Source organism: Protopterus annectens, chromosome 1.part1, assembly GCF_019279795.1.
Source record: "Protopterus annectens isolate FY-2018-M chromosome 1.part1, PAN1.0, whole genome shotgun sequence".
Lineage (NCBI taxonomy): Eukaryota > Metazoa > Chordata > Ceratodontiformes > Protopteridae > Protopterus > Protopterus annectens.
In genome coordinates this window covers 846,304,117-846,318,474 of record NC_056726.1, presented here as the reverse complement: position 1 = coordinate 846,318,474, position 14,358 = coordinate 846,304,117, and the positions used below count along the sequence as shown (strand labels likewise).

Genomic DNA, 14,358 nt, shown 5'->3' with positions numbered 1-14,358 from the left:
ACTAGAGGGGCAATTGCCCAAGGTGCGAAATGTTGCAGCATGCGATTAGCCGATCTTTCTTTAATGCAATATTGGCTTTTAAAAGCCAATATTGAATTTGTAGTAGTATGCTGGGTGTGGTCCAAACTGTAGCAACTGCTGCTTCAGTTCAAAAGTAAAAAAATGTTTTCTTTTTTTCCTAACGAAAACTGAAGCACTGGAGCACTCCGTACAGGCAGGGTATGAATTGTAGCAACTGTTTGCTACAGTTTATAGGTTCATAGGTATTTACTAGGCTAATGACCCTACGGGCCTTTTTAAGCCTAGCCACGCATCCCATTTCCGGTTTCCCATCCAATTCTCCAAGTTGCACTTGAATTGGGTTAGGGAGGAACTCTGCTTCACATGGATGGGGAGTCTGTTCCATAGACCCTGGTAGTCTCTAGGATACATACCTGTCTCTCCAGCAGGTCCTATTTAAAATTTAATATAATATGTTGAAGGAGGGTAGGGGCACGGCACAGAAACTGGACCTGAATGGTTGGTGCATGGGGGGGGGGGGGGGGAATCTTCCATCTGCCCATTGGTGTGAATTTTTTTTCTTTTGTTCGGTAATAAGCCAATCGCTTACAATGTAGTGATCAGCTTATTAAAATGAAAGTGCTTTATTTATTTATTTTTTTTTCCCGATTGAGGAGCTGAGGGGATGAGGCATTGGTTCATAGTACCAGCTCAGGGTGCTGGTTGAACCAGCTATACTTCTGGTCTGCATAGTGTGCAGATTGCTCCATATGTAGGGCCTTTGGGTCTAGGTCATTAGCTGACTACTACAGCAAGCTAATTTTGAAGGGATCACTCCCAATGACCCATTTTCCAACATACCTTGGAAAGACAAAGAGAAATCTAGCAGGGATCCCAATACCCTGAAAAGGAAGTCAAATGAAGCCAGCCCTTCAATGATGAAATTTTATGTAGGACTTCTCCTTGGGAACTTGTTGTAGCTTTAGATAAGTCATTGACACCTACCATCAGTTGATATTCTTTAGAGGCTCATAGGTGGTTACTAGGCTGTCGGCATAAAATTCATTTTAAGTCTACCCAAGCTTACCCCAAATTTATGAAAATATTGATGACGTGTCAATACCCTCAAGGGATTTTAGGGTTATGATATAAGATTGTATAGATTAATCAATCATTCACAGGATGCCCCTGTCCTTTAAGATCATAGGTACCAAACCTAGGGTAAATTTGTGATTTCCCATCTGTTGGTCCAATATACATTTAAATAAGGTTAGGGGTGAGCTTTGATTCATAGGGATGGGAAGCCTTTTCCAGAGAAGTGTTAATATTTGAGACACATATCTGTCCCTTCAGTATGTCCTGTTTATGTAGTATGCAAGGTTTAGGTCCTTAGATTGGGTATTTCTGATGTTAACTGTTTTGCAGATGTGCAGCAGATCCATGAGTGTTGAATATGTTGATTCCTTGTAGGCTAGTACAGGGATAGCACTTTGAGAACAACCACATAGAACTTGTTTACTCCCTGTATTCCTTTTGTGAGTATCCTGTGTGGTCTCTCAAGCTGTTGCAAGTGCCTGGTCAGGTACATGCAGAAGGGTGCATTGTACTCTATGACTGGTCTGATGATAGCCAAGTACAGTGGGACAATAATCTCTATGGACCTGGATGTCACGGTCTTACTTATAAGTTGTACAACATAAAATAATTTTTCTCACCCCAGTGGACACTTTTTACATGTGATCCTGGATGCCTGACCACTGTGTCTGCTTTTAAGGTTGTTTTCTCAGTGTGGTGATTTCCAGAGGTATCCTTCTTAATACAGGGTACTATATTATGCATTTTTCCACTGAGCTTTAGTCCATGGCTCTGGCACCACTTTTTTTGTAAGTGGCAGGCCCTCTTGAAGGTTATCTATGTCTTTTAGGGATTCATTGACTATGCCTGATGTGCAGTCATCTGCAGATTTGGTCAGCCAGAGGGACTTGACATTTGCCTTTACTTCAGAGAAGTAGATGCCAAAAAGTAGAGTGACCCCAGCATCTGTCCCTGTGGTACTTCACTAGTGACTGATGTCTTTGTGAAGGTGGATTTCCCTATCATAACTTCTTGTGTCTTATCAGTGAGCCAACTGGAACCCATCAGATAACATATGGGTTTATGCCTAATTTTGTAAGTTTTTCTACAATGCCCAAGTGAGGTATTGTGTCGAATGCCTTAACCAGGTTGAGGTAGACAGTGTTTGCTGTTTTGCCATCAGCCATAGTTTTGGTGACCCTCTCGGTGAAGTCCACCAGGTTAAGTAGGCATGATTTGCTTTTGAACAAACTGACCTGAGTAGGATCCATTGTCTGTAGGCTTCCTGTGTCATGGTTTATTAGGTACATGATAATTCTTTCCATGCTTTGAATACACGACTATTCAGTTGCATGAGTCTGTAGTTCCCCAGATCTGTGGAAGGTCCCCTTTGTGTAGAGGTATAACCATTGCAGTCTTCCATTTGTTGGGCACAAACCCTGTCTGGAGGTTGTGGTTAAATAGAGATTCTAGTGGGCCTGACAGGTCATGTTTTGTACTGTTCGAGAGGAATCTTAGGATATTATCAGTGCCTGGTGAAGCAGTGTTCTTGGCTTTAGAGAGTGTGCAGTGAGGACATGTCCCGTAGTGATAATTGGTGGAGTAATGGTGGAGGGTATTTCTTGGGGGGGGGGGTGATTGACAGATGACGGGGAGGTTGAAGCTAAATTTATCAGCTATCAGATATCCTCTGGTTGTGTATAGATGGTTCTGTTCACCATTAGTTCGACACATTTTGAGTGATGACTTTAATAATAATCTCATTTGTTAATCATTTAGCCCCACTAGCCATGCAGTCCCTTTTCAGGGGTGACCAGGAGCAATGTCTGATTAAGTGAGTTGCTCAATATCACTTAGTAGGCAAATGAGGGCTGAGGGAATCAAACCCGACACCACAAGAACTACAGCTCACAACCTTAACCTCTAATCAAATGCCAGACAACCTCTGTACCAACTGCCTTTAAGGTTGCCAACATTGTTGAATAAAGCCTTATGATTGTCCTTAGCTGTGGAGGCTATTTTTATCTCAAATTCAGCTTTGCTTGACTTCATTAGTCCTCTGAGTTGGTTGTTAACATTGATGAGGGTGTTTTTACCTTGCTGAGCAACTCCCTTCTGTTTTTGGATATGATTTTGGTTTTTTTTCTTATACAGCCTCTTTACGCTGGAATTTCACAAAGGTGGTTTGTTTTTGTAGGTTGTCCAATGTTTTTTTGGGTAGGTACAGTTGTTACTGTGCAGCTGTTTACATGATTATACAGGGTTTCTGACAAAATTCACATAGGCAGTTGTGTTCTCAAAGACTGAGGGCTTGGAATTTTGCTAGACTGTCACGTAGTAGGAAATAGCCTTGGAATAGTTTTTAAATATTTGAAAGTTAATTGGAGTCCTGGGCTTAATATTAATTTCAAAGAAGACAATTTAGTGTTTCAACCTCACCTATAAGGACATTACACTTGGAGGAATTTATCATTCCCATCACATCATGTTTATGAAGACCAGGTCAAGGATTTTTTGTTTCCCTGGTATTCTGCAGACTAACTGTTCAAGTGTGTTAACAAAGTCCAGGAATCACTGGGCCTGCGTGTTTCCCAGTTATTGTTGGAGGTAGTTAAATTCAGTCATGAATATTGTGTTTGGTTAAATGGGCAGTGTCTCTGCTACTTTCAAGTACATGGTATGGGCTTCATAGAAGGAATTACCTGGTTTTGTATCTAGACCCCCTTTCACTTCCTCACTGCACTCCATCAAGTATTCAGGAGTGCCAGTGATATGGATGGGAAAAGAATCTTGAGATCCTTCTTTAAAGCACAGATTGAAATGTGTGATCTGAAGTAGTTGACTTCATTTGATCTACAACCTGTGGGTTATGGATCCGTATCCGATCCGACTCTGCCACATATCCAGCATCTGATCTAAGCTCAAAGCTCCTCCCCTTACTCATAATGCCCCTGCCCCTGTCTCCTTCCTCCCCCAAGATCTTGTTTGCCATTGAAAAGTAAGCATTATGGTCTGAGCTCTTAGCAGTTATTTGAGTAAGTGAGATTTTTGGGCTAATCTCTCTCTCTCTCTTTTGATCCTTTTCTATCTCTACTTTCTACCTCCACTTCGCGCAGGTCATCGGTACAAAAAAAATCTTTATTTCTTTTCTTGTGTGTGTGTGTGTGTGTGTGTGTGTGTGTGTGTGTGTTCTGGGCCTGTCTTGGGATCATGGCAGAGACCCCTAAGCCAGGTTTCAGAAAGTGCACAGCATGTGGCCATAAGCTTTACCAAGCCGATGGCCACACTCTGTGCATGGTGTCTTGTGGGGTGGCCCTTTTACAGACTTCGTGTTCTGTCTGTGCCAGGTTTAACCCCAGGGCACTGAAGGACAAGGAGGGATAAGCTCATCCTGAAGGGCCTACTTCCCTCCATGGGTATGGTAGCCCCTGCACCCCCAGTTCTTGGTTCAGCCTCAGCTTCCACCTCTTTCTCGGTCTCTGGGACTCAAACTCCTGCCAAGAGAAGTGAGGAAGGGAAGTCAAAAAAGGACAGGCTGAGGAACTGGTCGCCTGACTGCTTGGCTTCGACTGGGCCACCGGCAAAATCTAAGCTGACTACCAGGCCAGGATCTCCCTGGCTCCACTCTCCCAGGTTCTCCTCTGAGCCAGAGGAGCCCTGGACCCAGTCTCCGTTGTGTATTTCCCCCCTCTGTCACTCCAGACCGGTGTCGGTGGCTTCCTTCTCCAGTTCCACATGAAGTCTTAGTGAAGCTGAGATGGATAGGATGATGCAGAAGTGTCTTGCCTACCCCCTCTCATTTCGGAGCAGGGAGCTCGCAGTCATTCTTTATCCCAATCACTCCTTGTCAGATCTGACCTTCGGTTTCGGAGCCTGTGGATCTAAGAACCCTCGGGATCGAGGGGTCGGTGCCAATGGTGCCTTGTACCTCGACGCCGGCCATTGCCTTGAGCGTGTCACATCTGACAGGCTCTCGGAGCCATAGCCTCGACGTCTGATCTGAGAGGTTGTTCTCAGCTCCACGTGTTTCAGAGCGCAGTCTTCCCCTTGGCATCTCGGTGCCTGGAGTCTTGGCTGTGACTCCCTGGTCAGGTCAGAAGAGGACGGATCTTACTGGCCCTTCGCAGGATGTCCATTCTCCTTTGGCCTTTGATGTGATGAAGATGGTATTCTCAGTTTTGAGACCCTTGACCATCTCGTCCTTGGACTCCACCCCGGCTCCCTCTGTTGTGGGTACAGTCCCGGCCATCCTGCCATCTCAGGGACAGCCTGTCACCGTTCTGCTGCAGGAAGCCCCTGCTTGGGAGCAGCAGAGCATTGGTGAGTCCTCCCCAGAGATCCCCAATGAGCAGATTCCTCGCAAACGCACGTGCAAAAGGAGGCACTCCCCATCGGAGTCACTCACTGAAGACACTGATTTGGTGGAAGGGGAAGGTTTTCTCTGATCACCAGACATCATGGAACTCCTATGCCAAAGGGGGGGGGGGGATTCTGCCCAAAAACCAACCTCGGATGAATCAGTGTTCCTAGAGGCATTCAGTGCAGGCCCATCTACTTCTTGGATGTCCCCTCCTGCTGATGGATCTCATAACATCTCGGGCATGGAAGTCACCGGACATGGTGGAGCCCATCCCAAAGCGCCCAGACAAAGTTCTTAGCCATCTTTCAGATAGAGCATACTGGAACAAAGGGTCCCCAGTTGATGCTATGGTGGTGGCAGCTGTCACTAAAAAAGAGCTCACTCAGGAGAGCTCTTTGGTTCATCCTACTGACTAAGAGTCAAGGACGATGGATCTATTCAGGAAGCGGGTGTATGCTTCAGCCACCTTCTCAGTAAGAGTGCTAAATTACATGGCACATGTGATTCTGCTGTAGCAAGACCTAGTAAAGGAGATCGCTGAGGTGACCACTGAGTCCATGTCGGCAGGAGACAAGACGACGTTTGCTGCGCAAATGACCACTCTGAAGTCAGTTGCTAACACATCCATGCGTCTCCTTTCCCATGCTACAGAAGGAGCAACTAGGGAAGCCGGTACAGGCATTGCCATCAGACATGTCTGGTTCTGTCTATGTCAGTTCTCAGAACTCTTTAAGGCGTCGTTCACCAATGTCCCATATGACAGTTCATCCCTGTTTGGAAAGTCTGTAGGCAATATTTTGGTCCAGAGTGAGAAAGATGGGAAGACTTTGCCATCGGGATTCGCTTCTGCTCCCCTCAAAGATTCTTTTCTAGTAATCAATGAAGAGCTAAGAAGATGTGGTTCTGGAAGTCTCAAGCATTTTCCTGGGACACTCAGGACTCACCATCCCCTAGAGGTAGAGGGGGTTATGATAGATGCTGCCCTAGAGGTAGAGGGGATTATGATAGATGCTGCCCTAGAGGCAGATGGTGTTCAAGAAATTACAGGTCTTGAGAACCGCTCTTGGACAGACTGGGGCAGCAGTGCTGAAGGACTGCCCGGCTGCTCTTCCCTGGAGGCAGTCGGGAGCCGATTATTACTACACGCAATGGAATGGGAGTCCATAGCAAAAGATCATTGGGTGTTGCAGATCACATCCAGAGGCTGTTCAGTTCCATTCCTCGAACCACCAACACCTCCCAGACATCCCACTCGTGCAAAGGGAGGAAGCAGCACTAGAAATAGAAAAGCTGCTAATAAAACGAGTCATCCAAACTGCCCCCCTCGACCAGTCTGACTCTTGCATTTATTCCAGGCTCTTTTTAGTGCCAAAGAAAATGGGTGACCTAAAACCCATTTTGGATCCATCCACCTTGAATCTGTCAGTTGCCAAGGCAAAATTCCAGATGGTCACATTTCAGTCCATCCTGCCCTTCTTGCAAGCGAACGACTGGATGTGCTCGATTGACCTCCAGGGCACATACTGTTATATCAAGATGGCAGGCGCTCTCTGAGGTTCCTCCTCTTCTGGCTAGGAGTCAATCATTATCAGTTCAGAGCCCTTCCCATTGGTCTTACCACAACCCCCAGGGTGTTCACCAAAGTGATTACAGTAGTAGTGGCTCACCTGAGGCTTCAGGGTATTCAGGTTTTCCCTTACCCAGACGATTGGCTCCTTGTTGCCCATTCCAAGCATCAACTTTACCAAGCCAGGGATTACTTCCTTCTCCTAGCACAATGGTTGGGCATGATCATCAGTCTCAGCAAGTCATCGATGACCTCAATTTAGACCATCATTTAGATCATTTTAGTTGCAAACATTATACATCACAAACAATATTAACATAATTTTAGTTGCAAACTTTATACAGCACTTATAATCAAGCCAGTCATTGTCAGACAGACATGTAGCTCATTCATATCCTGCCTTCATTTAAACCTCATTCCTCCTCTGCATGTATTGTTCCCTCAATTGCCATTTTTGTGCTATACTCCTTCCCTTTTCTAAAGATCCCAATTCCAGTTGTTTTATCTCTGTTACTATATTCACAACTTGTAGTATAGTTGGTTTAGACTTTGATTTCCATTTTCTAGTAATTGTTTTTGGCAGCGACCATAATTAGACTTGACAAGGCCTTACTATGTCTAGATAATTCTTATTATGTATCATAGCTCAAAAAAATGTTTCCTTAGTTATACCAATTTATTCATCTAGTATCTCTGGCAGATTAGTCTGTCAGTTCATTACATTCCTAGAAAATATGTCCCAGTTACCTCTTTCTTCCCCATTACACCTCCAACATTTGCTATCTACCTGAGAAAAAATTCTTTGGCGTTCACTTGGAGTATAAAAATACCTATGTAAAAAATTCCAAGCAAAGATCCTAAATCTTCAAGATTTTGTTGCATATTTGGAATATATACATATATCCCTCCATTTTACTTAGTGAAATGCTTATCCAGTGTCTCTTCCCAATCCTTTCTAACCTCCTCTGATTGATTCTTATAGTCATCATGCAATATGTTGTATGCTGTACTAATTATTCCTTTTTTAACAGCAGCTTCTATTCTATATTCTACTGAAAACTCCACCAGTACTCCTCTTTTGCGTAGGATCCCACTATTTCTTTCTCTTTGCCTATACTCTGATATCAATCCTCAATAGACAAGTCAGTCTCTAGCCTGCAGTCCAAACAAATTCTTAGCCTCTTCCTATTCTATTACTTTCCCTCTCTAATTATTTACTCCTAATACCTTGGTTCTTTTGCCAGTTTTCTCCAATAAATTCCAGCCCCCTCTTGCTTATTGTCTGTATCCCTAATTGCAGCCATCCATATCAGAAGAATCTCCTTTCTCCATTCCCATATTGGCTTAGTTCTTAGAAAGAAAACAGGAACAGGAACAGCTCACCAAGCCCGGACCAAAACCAATGTGAAGGTAGTAGAAATCTTTGAAAACTGAAAAAGTATCTGTAGACCAGCTTTCAAAAAATGAATTGACGGACCAAACAGTGCAAATAAATACCAGCTGCGTAGTACAAAGTTTTCTTTCGAAAATAGTAAAAATGCTGTCCAGGTAATTCCACCACAAAGCTTTTTATTAACAAAACGAACACCAAGCGCTTTCGCCTGGACAATTCCAGGCTTTTTCAAGGTTAAATTACAAGTATAGCCACACTGCTTTTATACACTAGTTGATCGGCCAATTAAACAATTAAGTTTATAATTAGAGTGAAGCAATCAACTTTTAAAGTGCAGTAGTGCAGTAGTGCTGCTGACATTCTACTTTTCTTAAACAAATATGATGTTAATAAATACTAGTCCGTAACAAACAACAAAAATACAATTATAGATGTTATTAAAACCTAGTCTTGTTCTAAATTCATTGTGGTTGACAAATTACGCTAACTATTCTTAAATAGCAAATTTATATAGCACTTAAAAGCCTTTCTTTTTAAAAAACACATCAATAAAAATAGCATATTTTATAACTGTTAAAATTCTCTAACTGTAAAATATCATATTGTTGTTAGAGAAGAGAAGGTAACCATTAAAATTTGATTCGGGAATAATACCTCAATAAAGGTTTTGTAGGGATTACTTCGTTATTGAGGGCTTAACTATAGGCTTTGTTGATATTCGGAGGCAAACCAATATTGCTTGACAGCATACACAATAGGGTCAGTCTCACCATTTAGAAGTTGTAATTATGAATTAGTTTTATTGTTAGACTAGTTTTATATTATTATTCACGAGTCAAATTTTCTAGTATGTGCAATATATTCTTTTTTAAATTATACAGTAGTAGGTATATACAGAGTATCAATATCAATTAGTAGTGTAAATTTATGTATTTTTAAATTTTTATTATATAGCAGTTTGTGACAGATTGATGGCAGAATTGTAGGGTAAATAAGCCTGTGATGTATTTTTCATTGTGAATGGTATACTCAGGGTTAAATGTACGTAACAGGGTATTGTATTTGAAAAAGGCGGGCAAATAAGGTATTTAAAGTGGATGACACACCTTGTTTGATGTTCTGAAGAAATCTAGAGTTACTAGATGAAAGCGCTCAACAACTAACACCGTCTCTATTTGGTGCATGGTTTTACAATAAAAGTATTTTACTGCAGTGCTTCGTGGTTCCTGATTATTTGAGCCGAGTTGGGCTTATTACTTTGTGAGGCTTTTTTTTATCTCACAAGCCCTTGCCATTGAAACATTGGAAAAGGTTTCACTGCCACAGTCACTCTGAGGTCTTTATTATCAGAAGAACAAGAAGCAGGATCCCTTTCAGTTTCATAGCTTACTCCTCCTCAGCATATTTTGTATAAAAAAAAAAATTTTTTTCCTTCCAGGAAAGAATATTCTGAAGATAGCTGGGTACAGTAGTTTGAATCTCACACCCGTTCTCTACATTCCTTGGTTAGTGTAATAAATGTATTCCTCTACTGCCTGGTGTGCAGTGAGTAATCATTTTCCATAAATACTCTACTGTCTCCCACTTTTAGCACTTTGTCCTTCTTCAACAGTTTTGTCAGAATCATCTCCTCCTGCTGGTAGGCTTGCATCTTTACTGCTTTCTCATGGTCAGGTATGGAACATACACACAATGTGCCCTTTCACTTAACAACTCCTGCTGTGGAATAATGGTCCAGTTGCTTATTTGTGCTTTCATAAAATTAATATAGTCTGTTCCTTCTTGCTTCTCTGGTGCACCAGAAAATCTCAGGTTTTCCCTATGTGCTCTATCCCGTAATTGTATTATTTTTGAAACATCTCTTCTTATAGGTTCATAGGTTGGTACTAGGCTATCAACCCTAGGGCCTATACAAGCCTAGCCATAACAATTCCCTGGCTATTTCTTCAAACACTATTTACTTCTATGGACCCCTGTCTAGCAGGGCGACTGACGTGATCCCTGGGTTGAATTTCCTTTCTCCCATCCAATCGTCAAGGTTCCTTTTGAAGAGGGCCAAAGAGGCACTCTGCTTGACATGTATGGGCAATCTATTCCAGAGTATGGGGAGTCTCTGGGTCAGGAACCTATCCCTTCAGCATGTTTTGTTTATTGTGATGACAGGGTTTAGATCCCTGGAGCGTGTGACTCTGAGAGATTGGGATTTCTTTAAGTGGAGCATGTCCAACAGCTTTGGATTTGACATAGCCTTGTATGTTAAGCAGAGATTGCCTCTGAGTAGACAATATGCGATAGAGTATAGATGGGTTTTTTTTAAGACGGTCAGCATAGGGCATCTGCTTTAGACCTGTGATTCTTTTAGTGAGGTATTTCTGCGGCCTTTCCAGTTGTTGCAGATGTCTTGAGAGGTACATACCAAATGGGGCATTGTATTCTATAATGGGTCTAATGAGGGATGAGTACAGTGGGACAGTGACCTCCTTTTTTTTTGGATGAAAAGTCCTTAGTGATGAGGTGTGCCACATAGAAGGATTTCCTGATTGTTGTGGCGATGTAGTTATCGAAGGTGAGATTACTGTCCACCTGTGTCCCTAGGTCTCTTATCACACTTTCGGTGTTTAGTGTACTGCCACCTATATGGTAATTCATGGATACATGTTTTTTCCCCAAAGGGGATAACTATACATTTCTTGGCATTGAGCTTGAGCCCATGGCTCTGGCACCAATCATCTGTTTCTGTAAGGCCGTTTTGTAGAGTATCCACATAATTTGGGGATTCGGTAATGGCTCCCAGTTTGCAGTCATCTGCAAACGTTGTTAGCCAGAGTCCCTTAGTGTTGGCCTGTACTTCAGAGAAGTAGATGCCAAACAAGAGCGGTCGTAGGACTGAACCCTGAGGTACTCCACTTGTCACTTGTCTGGAGCTGGATTTGGAGTTGGCTACTTTTACAGTGTGGGTTCTATCAGTAAGCCAGTTGGCAACCCATTGGGTGACATAGGGATTAATGCCCAGCGTAGTAAGTTTATCTATGATTCCAGAGTGGGGATGGTGTCAAAGGCCTTGGTAGGCTGTGTGGACCACCTTACCCTTGTCCATGGCTCTGGAGACTGATTCGAAGAAGTCAGTCAGGTTCAGGAGACAAGATCGGCCCTTCACGAACCCAACCTGGGTGGGGTCTAGTGTTTGAAGGTTGCCAATATCTTTGTTTATAAATTCCATGATAATACGCTCCGTGGCCTTGCAGATAAGGCTTGTCAGACTGATGAGACGGTAGTTTCCGGGATCCAAGGTGGATCCCCCCTTGTGGAGTGGGATAACTGTAGCTCTGCCCCACTCAGTGGGCACGAAACCTGAGGTGAGGCTATGATTAAATATGACACTTAGGTGAGGTGTCAGATCATATTGTAGTTCATGTAGTACACAGCCCGGGATGTCATCTGGTCCCATGGATGCTGTATTCTTAGCTTTGGAGAGTGCGTTTTTTACCTGTGTGGCTGTTATTACCGGAATTTGGCAATCTTCTGGTATTGAGATGGGCCATTTAGGGGGTGAGAGGAGGATGAAGTTGGCACTGAATCGATCTGCCAGGATATTGGCAATATCCTTGGGATCAGTATATTTAATGCCATTCTGTTTTAGCTCAGAGCAGATCTGAGCATTGCCATTTAGATTCTTGACATAGTTATAGAATGCCTTGTGGTTGCCTTTGGAAATTTTATTTTCGTAACTAGCTTTGGAGGATTTTATGAGGGATCTCAGTTTCTTACTGAGGCTGGTAAGGGAGTTTTTTGCATCCTGGGATTTTCCTCTTTTCTGCAACAGTTTCTTCCTTTTGTTGTAAAGTTTGTTTATGGCAGGGGACCACCAGATTTGCTTCCTTTTTTTGGATGAGAGCATCTTGGTTCTATTTGGGATGGCACGATTCATGCATGAGTGGATGTGCTCATACAGTCCCTTAGTGTAGGATTCAGCAGTTTAACTTTCAGTTCCCGTCTGCATGGGTGTCATGATGTTTGTCACTTCTGACTTCAGTAGCATGAAGTTGGCTTTGGGGAAGTTTTTTTATGGAGGTTTCCTTACTGGAGGAGCATTCTCATATTCAGCTAGCTCTTTCTTCACTTCACGCTCTGTTTTTTGCAGTTTTATCACCTTATCTGAATATCTGTTGAAAGCTTCAAACATTTTTACCAGCCTTTTAAATTTGAGTTGATATATTCCATCAGTACTTTGTTTATTTTATCAGCTCTTGAGTACATTTGACTTATTTTTTCCTGTAGGTTACTGGAAGTCATGTCTTGCAGAAAAGTTGGAGCCTGCATTGCTTTTTCCTGAACAGCTGCAGAATTCTTCCCATTCAGTGTTTTTCCTTAACGTTTTTTGATTGATTTTCTTTCAGGTTCTCAGAATTTCTTTTTTGCTGGCATCCAGGCTGTACACTTACTAACCTGTTACTGAAATTTAATCAAATATATGAATTTACTGGCTGTCTCTTCTGAGTTTCTGTTTTCACACTGGGAGAGCTAGAATTAAGCTGTTACTCGGTGTGCAATCATCTTGGAAGTCCAGTGCAATCCATACTGTTAGTCAGATGCCATCTGGACACAGCAAAATGTGTAGTTAGCCTTCCTTCAGAAGTAATTCACATTCTCAGAGCCTCTTTCCATCATCTTTTGAACAACATGTCTCCACTGGTATCTTAGTACTTTTGTTACTGGTTCTTTTCTTTTTCAGTGTAGGCATGGTTTCTTTCATGCACTGTTGCATGAGCTTTCTACAGGAGCTACACAGGGTTCAATGATCCAAGATGCTAGACCATCCTTTTACCCCAGTAATGCTGAATCAGCTTTGTAGGACTCTTAACATGGTGACACACCTCACACATGATCCCAGCATGAATACCTCTTGATGTCCTTCAAGAATGCAACTGCAGTCCTTACATATGGGTTGTCCTGCCTCAGGCAGCCCTTCGGGCGGCCGGATTCCAAAGTCTGGGTCCGGCGTCGGCTGATGTCGGCTCCTTCCTCACGTCAGAGCGGCCAGGGTATAAAAGCATCAGGCGACGCCATCTTCTTCAGTCTTTCTTGCCTTCGCGGTGCCCTAAGCAGAAGCAGTTCGCAAGTGCCGGTCGGCCAGCTCCTGTGTTTTCAGATACTGAAGTCATCTAAAAGCTAAGTACCCCATTGGGGAACCTTTTCTTGCCTCAGCCGATGTCAGATAAAACTGCAAAAGTTAATAATTGTTTGTCTTGTGGTAAACAAATACCTCATAAGGACTTCCATTCTTAATGCCTTCCCTGCATCGGCCCAGACCACGATGTCTCGGCCTGTGCTACCTGTGCTTGCTTCAATAAGCGCACACTTAAGCGCCGGGCAGAATTTGCTGTAGACTTTTTTGGAGAAAATTACTCCTATATCTTGCCGTCGGAACTGCCGACAGCACATACTTCCAAAAAACGGAAGGACCGGGATCGACATCCGCGGCCCGCGACTTCCACCGACACCACGCTAAAGCCTACCGCGAGTGCATCGGTCTCTTCGGAGGCGGTAATTCAACCGCTCCAGGCCGACGACACCATTTTACCGTTCACTTCGGTACCGGAGGCTTCCTCGGTGCCGGTTGTTGATTTTCCTCCTGAAACCGAAGCCCAAGATTTTCCAGACACCATACCGGTGGACAAAGTTACTCCAGCACGTGGGGCAGCAAGGCCTCTTGAGCCTATGTCCATTAAGGCCTACACACGTGCTAAGGCTGCCAGCCAGGCTAAGTCTCACCCTCCTAAATCTTTTCTACAGGGTTCAACTTCTGACAAACAGATCATGACTTTAGCTGCAGATCTAATTTCTTTAATCAGGGGCTCTCAGGCTCATCCAGACAGAGGTTCTCAGCCCCCTTCCGACAAAAGGCCTAGGGTTGAGCAGGTGGATACTCTTTCCTCAGAGGAGGCCTCTGGTGAGTCAGACCAT

At 43.3% G+C, this 14,358-nt stretch overlaps 1 protein-coding gene across 1 annotated transcript in view; it reads left to right on the top strand.

Annotated features, from left to right (window-relative positions):
* LOC122815150 (probable E3 ubiquitin-protein ligase HERC1) overlaps positions 1-14,358 on the top strand; it is a 5,886,073-nt gene that overhangs the window by 3,849,534 nt on the left and 2,022,181 nt on the right. The gene's annotated exons all lie outside the window — the stretch shown is intronic.